The 7,848-nt window shown below is 42.7% G+C and overlaps 1 non-coding gene across 1 annotated transcript; it reads right to left on the minus strand.

Annotated features, from left to right (window-relative positions):
- Nucleotides 1-614: 614 nt before the first annotated feature.
- Nucleotides 615-751, minus strand: LOC119927531. The gene has a single exon (XR_005450526.1). It is a non-coding gene; the product is annotated as a small nucleolar RNA SNORA7 (small nucleolar RNA).
- Between the last annotated feature and the right edge of the window lie 7,097 nt (nt 752-7,848).

The raw sequence follows: 7,848 nt of genomic DNA on the forward strand, positions 1-7,848 counted from the left end.
TGAGGCTGGAAGTCCATTCTAGGATACTTCGGGGTGACAGTAGCTGCTCCTCCTTAGCTGGAAGCCTGAGAACACTAGATGAGCTGAAAGGAGGAAAGGAAGTGAAAAAGGGAGGCGAGAAAAGGGGGTCAGTGGCCAGACTATAAGAGAGAAGTTAAAGAAAGAAGTGCAGTCACACTTCCAGCCCCTTGAGCCCAGGTTCAGTCACTGCCTTGCTGATAATTTGTCCAAAGGCCAGTGGTGCCAGATCAGGGTTTGGTCACTCCAGCCACTTGAGCAGGGGAGGAGTTCAGGGCTGGACCCAGGGCAGAGGCTCAGGATGGATGTGATCACTGATTGCTGGGCAGAAACCCCCTTCTCTCAGAATGGAGAATGAGTTCCCACACTTATCTTGTATTGTGCCGTCAAGTCATCTCCGACCCATAGTGATGCCATAGACACATCTCTCCCAGAATGCCCCACCTCCATCTGCAATCGTTCTGGTAGTGGGTCAATAGAGTATTCTTGGTAAAAATATAGAAGTGGTTTACCACTGACTCCTTCCGCACAGTCGACTTAAGTCTCCACCCTCGACTCTCTCCCATTTTGCTGCTATGCAGCACAGGTGAGTTTTGACTTGTAGCAGATTGCCTTCCACTGCCCAGCCACTGCCCAAGCTAAGAGTGGAATGGGTATACCTCTGCTTGACTCTCCCTCCCATAATCAAGACTGGTAGAGACTGAAAACTCTCCAGGTGCGACCCTGAGAGGGGATCCCACATTAAGGGTGGGTGAATTATCCCCAGCTCCCTGTTGCCATCCTCTTGGGAGCAGAATGACAGGGTACAATCCAACGACATCATACTCGGTGTGATATAGTGATACCTTCAGGCGCACAAGTATTGACCTAAAGGGATGACAAGCTTTGCAGAGCAAAGTCATCAAGATGTTTCTGTCCATCAATTAAGCAATGCTTTGCCGTCCAATAGGGAAAGTCACTACCCTGCTATTCTCTTTTTCAGACCGGATGAAGCCTAATCTTTGCCCTCTCCTCTCTCTCCATTTCCTATTCCCAAAAGAGCATAGGCAAGGTGATCTATGTCATCTTTTCTCTAGCCGATACCTGTGTTCCCATTTTATTAACACTATTATCTTAACATTTCATTCATCACTAAACACTGAACGTTTTTAGACAACTCCAGATTTGGACAGAAGAAAATAGCTTCACTGTTTTCATATGAGTGAAAAAAAAATTTCAAAGTGGTGGGGAGTATTTATGGTCAGAGATATCGGTGCCTGATCCAAACACAAGAAAATTCTGAAAGGCTGATTGAGGGGAGTGTGCAAGTATTCATTCATTCATTCAATCAATCGTATTTATTGAGCGCTTACTGTGTGCAGAGCACTGTACTAAATGCTTGGGAAGTACAAATCGGCAACATATAGAGATGGCCCCTATCCAACGGGCTCTCAGTCCAGAAGGGACTGGAGGCCTTCCCAGACTGAGCCCCCTCTTTCCTCTCCCCTTCCTCCCCCTCTCCATCCCCCCCGCCTTACCTCCTTCCCTTCCTCACAGCACCTGTATATATGTATATATGTTTGTACATATTTATTACTCTATTTATTTTACTTGTACATATTTATTCTACTTATTTTATTTTGTTAATATGTTTTGTTTTGTTCTCTGTCTCCCCCTTCTAGACTGTGAGCCCACTGTTGGGTAGGGACTGTCTCTATATGTTGCCAACTTGTACTTCCCAAGTGCTTAGTACAGTGCTCTGCACACAGTAAGCGCTCAATAAAGATGATTGAATGAATGAATGAAAGGGGGAGAATGCTAGCTTTGTTTTGATAGAGTGCTGAAATGGATTGAAGAACATACCTTCAAAAAAGAAATGGCTTCCTTAACTCAGAATGCCCTGATGGAGTCTAATTGGCATTTGAAAATATCAAGTACTGCTAAAGTGATCTTTAGTTTATTTCATTAAATGAATTTGAATGGCACTACTGAAAGCTGATGTCAACCTGGTTGCAGACAAGCCTCTAAGGGATTTATCTGAACAATTATTTATTATTTCTTTCCAAGCATCCTATAGCAGTGTTCTAATTCAAATTGGTTAGAAGGGGATTGTTCGTTTTGCAGCTGTGTTTTGACTGCCTGTGAAATAGGGTGGAATTATAGTGATTTTTTTATTTTTGGAAGGGTGAATGCCTCATCTTTCTATCAATGGAAATCAATGTCATTTTACCCTGCTGAGCAATGATAAACATTTTCCCAGCAATAAGAAGTAGTTCATCTGCACTAGCTTTGTTTGTTGTTATAAAGCCAGACCTGGAATCCTATAATATTTTATCTGAGGAGTTCTTCTGAATCCAAACATTTCCTTTTCTCACTATCCTAGGCATTTTGGGGGAGCAAGAAATACAACTGGACTTAAATCCTTAGAACACAGAAAAATGTTTGCAGTGAGTCAGTGATTTGAAAAACAAGTCACAGGGCCTTATTGGACACCAGAACCGTTCCTATGTACTCTTCCCTGTGATTTTTGGTTTTCTAGTTTGATTTTTAATGGTATGTGCTGAGCATTTCCCCTTCCTTCCTCTCCCCCTCGTCCCCCTCTCCATCCCCCACATCTTACCTCCTTCCCTTCCCCACAGCACCTGTATATATGTATATATGTTTGTACATATTTATTACTCTATTTATTTATTTATTTTATTTGTACATGTCTATTCTATTTATTTTATTTTGTTAGTATGTTTGGTTTTGTTCTCTGTCTCCCCCTTTTAGACTGTGAGCCCACTGTTGGGTAGGGACTGTCTCTATATGTTGCCAATTTGTACTTCCCAAGCGCTTAGTACAGTGCTCTGCACATAGTAAGTGCTCAATAAATACGATTGATGATGATGATGATGATTTAATTTTGTGTCAGTCACTGTACTCAGCACTGAGGAAGATACGAGCTAATCAGGTTGGACACAGTTCCTGTGCCACATGGGGCTCACAGTCTGAAACCCATTTTACAGACGATGTAACTGAAGCACAGAGAAGTGAAGTGACTTGCTCCAGGTCACACAGCAGACAAGTGGTGGACACAGGATTAGAACTCAGGTCCTACGATTAACAGGCCGGTGCTCTATCCATTAGGTCATGCTGCTCCTCAGGCTGTGTGAGCCAGTCTGAGCTGGGTCTGGCTCCAAGTGGCTCCATCCTTGTTAGGAGCTCAGAGTAAAGGAACCATCACTTAGAGGCAGTTATGAGAGGTAAGAATGGCAGACAGAAATATAGGAGCATCTCCTCCTAAAATCCCTCCTCCCCAGCTCAAACCAAAACTGAAATTTCCTAGTGAAGATACTTGAACCAGTTTGGTTTTGCCTGGCAATATGGGTATTTCCTCGGTCATATGCCTGAGACTCCAGGGTTATGTATTTTGGATCTGAAATAACTTCAAGAATTTGCCAACCTCAGTGGAAAAAATGTCTTCAATTGAAGGTAGTAGCAACAATACTACTTATTAAATGATGTTATTCCTTATTATTAACAATTATTACTTATTAAGTGCTTACCATTTGCAGAGCACTGTACTAAGCTCTGGCATAAAATACACCGGTGGGAATTAAACATAGTCCTTGTCCCTCATGGGACCTCAAGATGCTACCACTAGTTTCTCTAGGTTTGTAATTCTTCCCAACCAGAGCAAAGTAACTGGTATTACTTCAGCTGGTTCAATCTGCTTCCACCTGGGCCTCTAACCAGTATTACTTATGAATTCAAAACAGTTTTACGCCATAATATGTTTCCATTTTTGTTCTTTTGAGTCTTTAACTGTAAGTTTTCTTAAACATATTAGCTGGAGAACTTAAATATGGTTTGTAACATTTTTCAGAGACAGCACACCTCCGATTAAAAATACTGGAAAGTAACAGGCTCTGAGTTAATCATGAACAGAACAGAGCTTCCAACTAAACAGTATTTCCCGTCACCAGTTTGTAGAAAAGGTGATGTGGGTCTGGACCACAGAAGAAATACACTTAAATTCAAAGGGTTGAAAATCTTTTACAGATTATCATTTATTGCATTTGTTATGAGCTTACTCTGTGTGAATCACTGTACTGAAGTCTGAACATTTTTCATTGTATCTTCACAATGTTCCTATGAAGTAGAAATTATTCTCCCCACTTTACAGATGAGGAAACAAGCATAGGGAGGTTAAATGACATGCAGAGCTGGAACTTCTGGCTACCATAGTGTACTCTTTCCACTAGAACATGTAGTCAGTACTTTAAATTCAAAATTCTGTTCCATGTAGAGATAGAGGAATCTTCTTCTTGTTAGACAACTACTGAAGTAAATTAAGTAGATTTAAGTAGAGAGTAGATTTAAGTAGAGAGTAGATTAAGTAAATCTACTCATTTACTAGGGAAATATCCAATAAGTGAAATTTCCCTAGTTTCTGGTAGTTATTTTTCATGGGAGTTATTACTTTCTTCACTCATAACTCATATCATTCCTTTTTATGCTTTTCTTTGAATTGCTGCTATGACTGCAATGTACAATGGATTCATCATATTTATGTGTATTTAATATAATTAATCTGACTTTTATTGGGCTGTGTAGAGGTCACTCCATCTAACTTCCTGATGAGAGGAAAGAGTTTCATTCCTAAGTGGTCCATCTGGGGCCATTTAATCAATGCCTTATGTGGCATTAAAGTGTAACCATTCAGAGGGAAGGATTGGGAAAGAAGTAGAAAGGTCAGGGAGTTGGGGCAGAGGACTCGGCCATTTTGAGGTTCGAAATGGGGAGCCATATTTCTGGGAGGGCAAGACACATGGAGGTCTCGTGTTTGTGACCCTGGATGGACACAGAACGTGGAGGGATTGGAGATGACCCCCAGTGAGGATTAGATACCTTGGAGGTTAGGAGTCTATCATCTAGGACTCTGGACTTCCCCCTTTTAGACTGTGAGCCCACTGTTGGGTAGGGACTGTCTCTATATGTTGCCAATTTGTAGTTCCCAAGCGCTTAGTACAGTGCTCTGCACATAGTAAGCGCTCAATAAATACGATTGATGATGATGATGGAAGAGTAAGCCTTCTGCCCCTGAGAGAGAGAAATGACACAGAGCTGCTCTTGCATAAAAAGGACTTGGACAGGCCAAGATTAGAATTTGGGATGATCTGAGAGAAGAGGAGGAAGGATCAGTGGAACATGAACCCTGGGACATGTAGAGGAAAGTTCAGAGTGTTCTGAGCTGGAGGTGTAGGGGGAAAGGGGGAAGCAGGAAGTAGTAGAGCTAGGAAAAAGTGGTTTGAACAGGAATTCTGTTTGATTGGTAAACTAAGAACACTTGCAAGAATACTATTAAACATTATTAGGATCTCTGATCTTGGTGTCTGCCTGTGATAGGGGCTGGAGGAGAGACTCCATGTACCAGGGAGTTACGTAGACATGTGAATGTGCTAAATGGGGATGGAGTGCTTTCTCCACAAGCTTCCTGTAACCAGCCTGGGAGGAGGTTGGTAGGCTAGCCTTGGATAACTTCCTAGCCTTTGGGGAGATGCCTGGGCTTCAGATGAGGGGTGGTGGCAGTGATTGGCATGCAGGGACTTGCAGAACAATAGGCAGAGGTCCCCAACCTCTTGGTCCCCAGAAGAGAAGAACTAGAGGACGTTAGGACACAATGGAGGCTAACAGGAGTCCAGGTACTCCTAAAGTGACATCAGAGGCTAATTGGGCTGAGATTTAGGGTTGGGAATCCCTGCTTACTGAGAAATGTGTTTGGCTTGGTGCTTTGGACAGAGGACCCTGCCATATCCTCTTCATCCTATTTCTCCTCCTTCCAGGTCTACATCTGAGGAAGAGAAGAATGTCCTAGTTGAAACCTTTCAGCTAGTAAGCACTTACTTCTTGTCCCCGAACACACTTTGGCCAGGGAGTAACGAGGAGTACAGTTACATCTGTACAGTCTTTCAGTCATCGTAGACAAAGCCCTCTCCAAGAAAAGAAGTTGTCAGAAAACCCAGGCAAGAATCCTGTGTTGTCCTGTATGCAGTGCTCTTTATTACAACCACTTCTTTCCTGCCAAGCATCATGGCATAGTGCATAGAGCACGGGCCTGGGAATTCAAAAGTTATGGGTTCAAATCCCAGCTCTGCCACTTGCTACTGTATGACCTTGGGCAAGCCACTTAACTACTCTGTGCTTTGGTTACCTCATCTGTAAAATGGGGATTAAGACCGTAAGCCCCATGTGGGACCACCTGACTACCTTATAACTACCCCAGAGCTTAGAACAGTGCTTAGCACATGGTAAATAACAAATACCATTATTATTATTATTGTTGTTTACCATGTGACCTTGGACAAGTCATGTCACTTCTCTGTGACTCAGTTCCCTCATTTGTAAACTGGAATTGAGATTGTGAGTTCCACGTGATTTGCCTGTATCCTTCCCAGCACTTAGTACAGTGCTTGGCACAAAAATAATAATTATTTAAATTTGTAGTGCAATTTTATTTTTCTAAAGTGCTTTCACATGAAAAATTTCATTTTGTCTTTGCAACTGTTTTAGGTGGAGAGAGGCCAGAATTATTTTCCCCATTTTAGAAGTGAAGAAACTGAGCAGCAGAGATACTAAATAACTTGCCTGTGGCCACATAGCAAGCTAGTGGCAGATCTTGTATTAAAACATAAGTTTCCTATTTATATAGTGCCACAAAGGAAATTAGGATTTACGGACAGCAATTCTTCTATTTGGTGAATTCCTTAAAGATTGGTGGCCATGAGGCCTATGTAACGGGCTTTTTCAACACTTTCCCAAGTCATTTAAGCCTCATATTAGCCAATATAACTCAAAAGGGAGTGGGGCAGGAGAATTAAGCAGGATGAGACATCCCACTCATTTACATCCCACTTTACATCCCACTTATCTCCCTCTACGTCCTCTTGTGTCCTGCTGCCTCCCCCTACATTCTCTCATCTCTGATCTCCCCACAAGTCTTGTTGCATTTCCCCTCATTTCACCCATCTCCCCATATCTCTCCATCTCCTGAAATATCTCCCCATCTCCCCTTGTCTCCCTCCATACCTCACCAAGTCCTCCCATCTCCCCATGTCCCTCTTCACCCTCCAGGCTCCCCCCATGTCTCCCCGTGTCCTGCTGCATCCCCCACATCTCCCCATCTCCTTCAGGGTCCCCCCCAATCTCCCTCTTCTTGCCTCATTATACTCCATTTGACATCATTAGACATGTATCCACCGTCCTTTGTAGATTCAAGTTGTTGGTCAGTCTATATAAGTCAGGCCATGTACAAACCACCAGAAATAAAAATATAAGGCAATTCTAGTAGTTCATAATAATAATCATTAAGGTATTTCTTAACTGCTTAACTATGTTCCAGGCACTGTACTAAGCGCTGGGGTGGGTACAATTAGATCAGGTTGGATACAGTCTCTGTCCCATGTGGGGCTCACAGTCTCAATCCCCATTTTACAGATGAGGTAACTGAGGTCCAGAGAAGTGAAGTGACTTGCCCAAGGCCAAACAGCAAACAAGTGGATGAGCCGGGATTAGAACCCATGACCTTCGAACTCCCAGGTCCTTGCTCTACCCACTATGGTATGCTGCTTCTCTAACAATAACAATATGTCTGTTGAATTTATTATAAAAGGCCAAACATCATGCTAAATGATTTTGGTAAGCCTGGGCACACAGTTCCAGTCCACCTAATACCACTCTGCTTTCTTGTGTGATTTCAAATTCCTGCTTTGGAAATGCAGCTGAAGTCCTTTAATATAAAATTAGCTTAGTACATGTGTAGAAATTGTGCAGGTCGGACGAGGTCTTGGGGCATGGGGTGGGAGATCC

This window comes from Tachyglossus aculeatus, chromosome 4 (genome assembly GCF_015852505.1).
Source record: "Tachyglossus aculeatus isolate mTacAcu1 chromosome 4, mTacAcu1.pri, whole genome shotgun sequence".
In the NCBI taxonomy this organism is placed as follows: domain Eukaryota; kingdom Metazoa; phylum Chordata; class Mammalia; order Monotremata; family Tachyglossidae; genus Tachyglossus; species Tachyglossus aculeatus.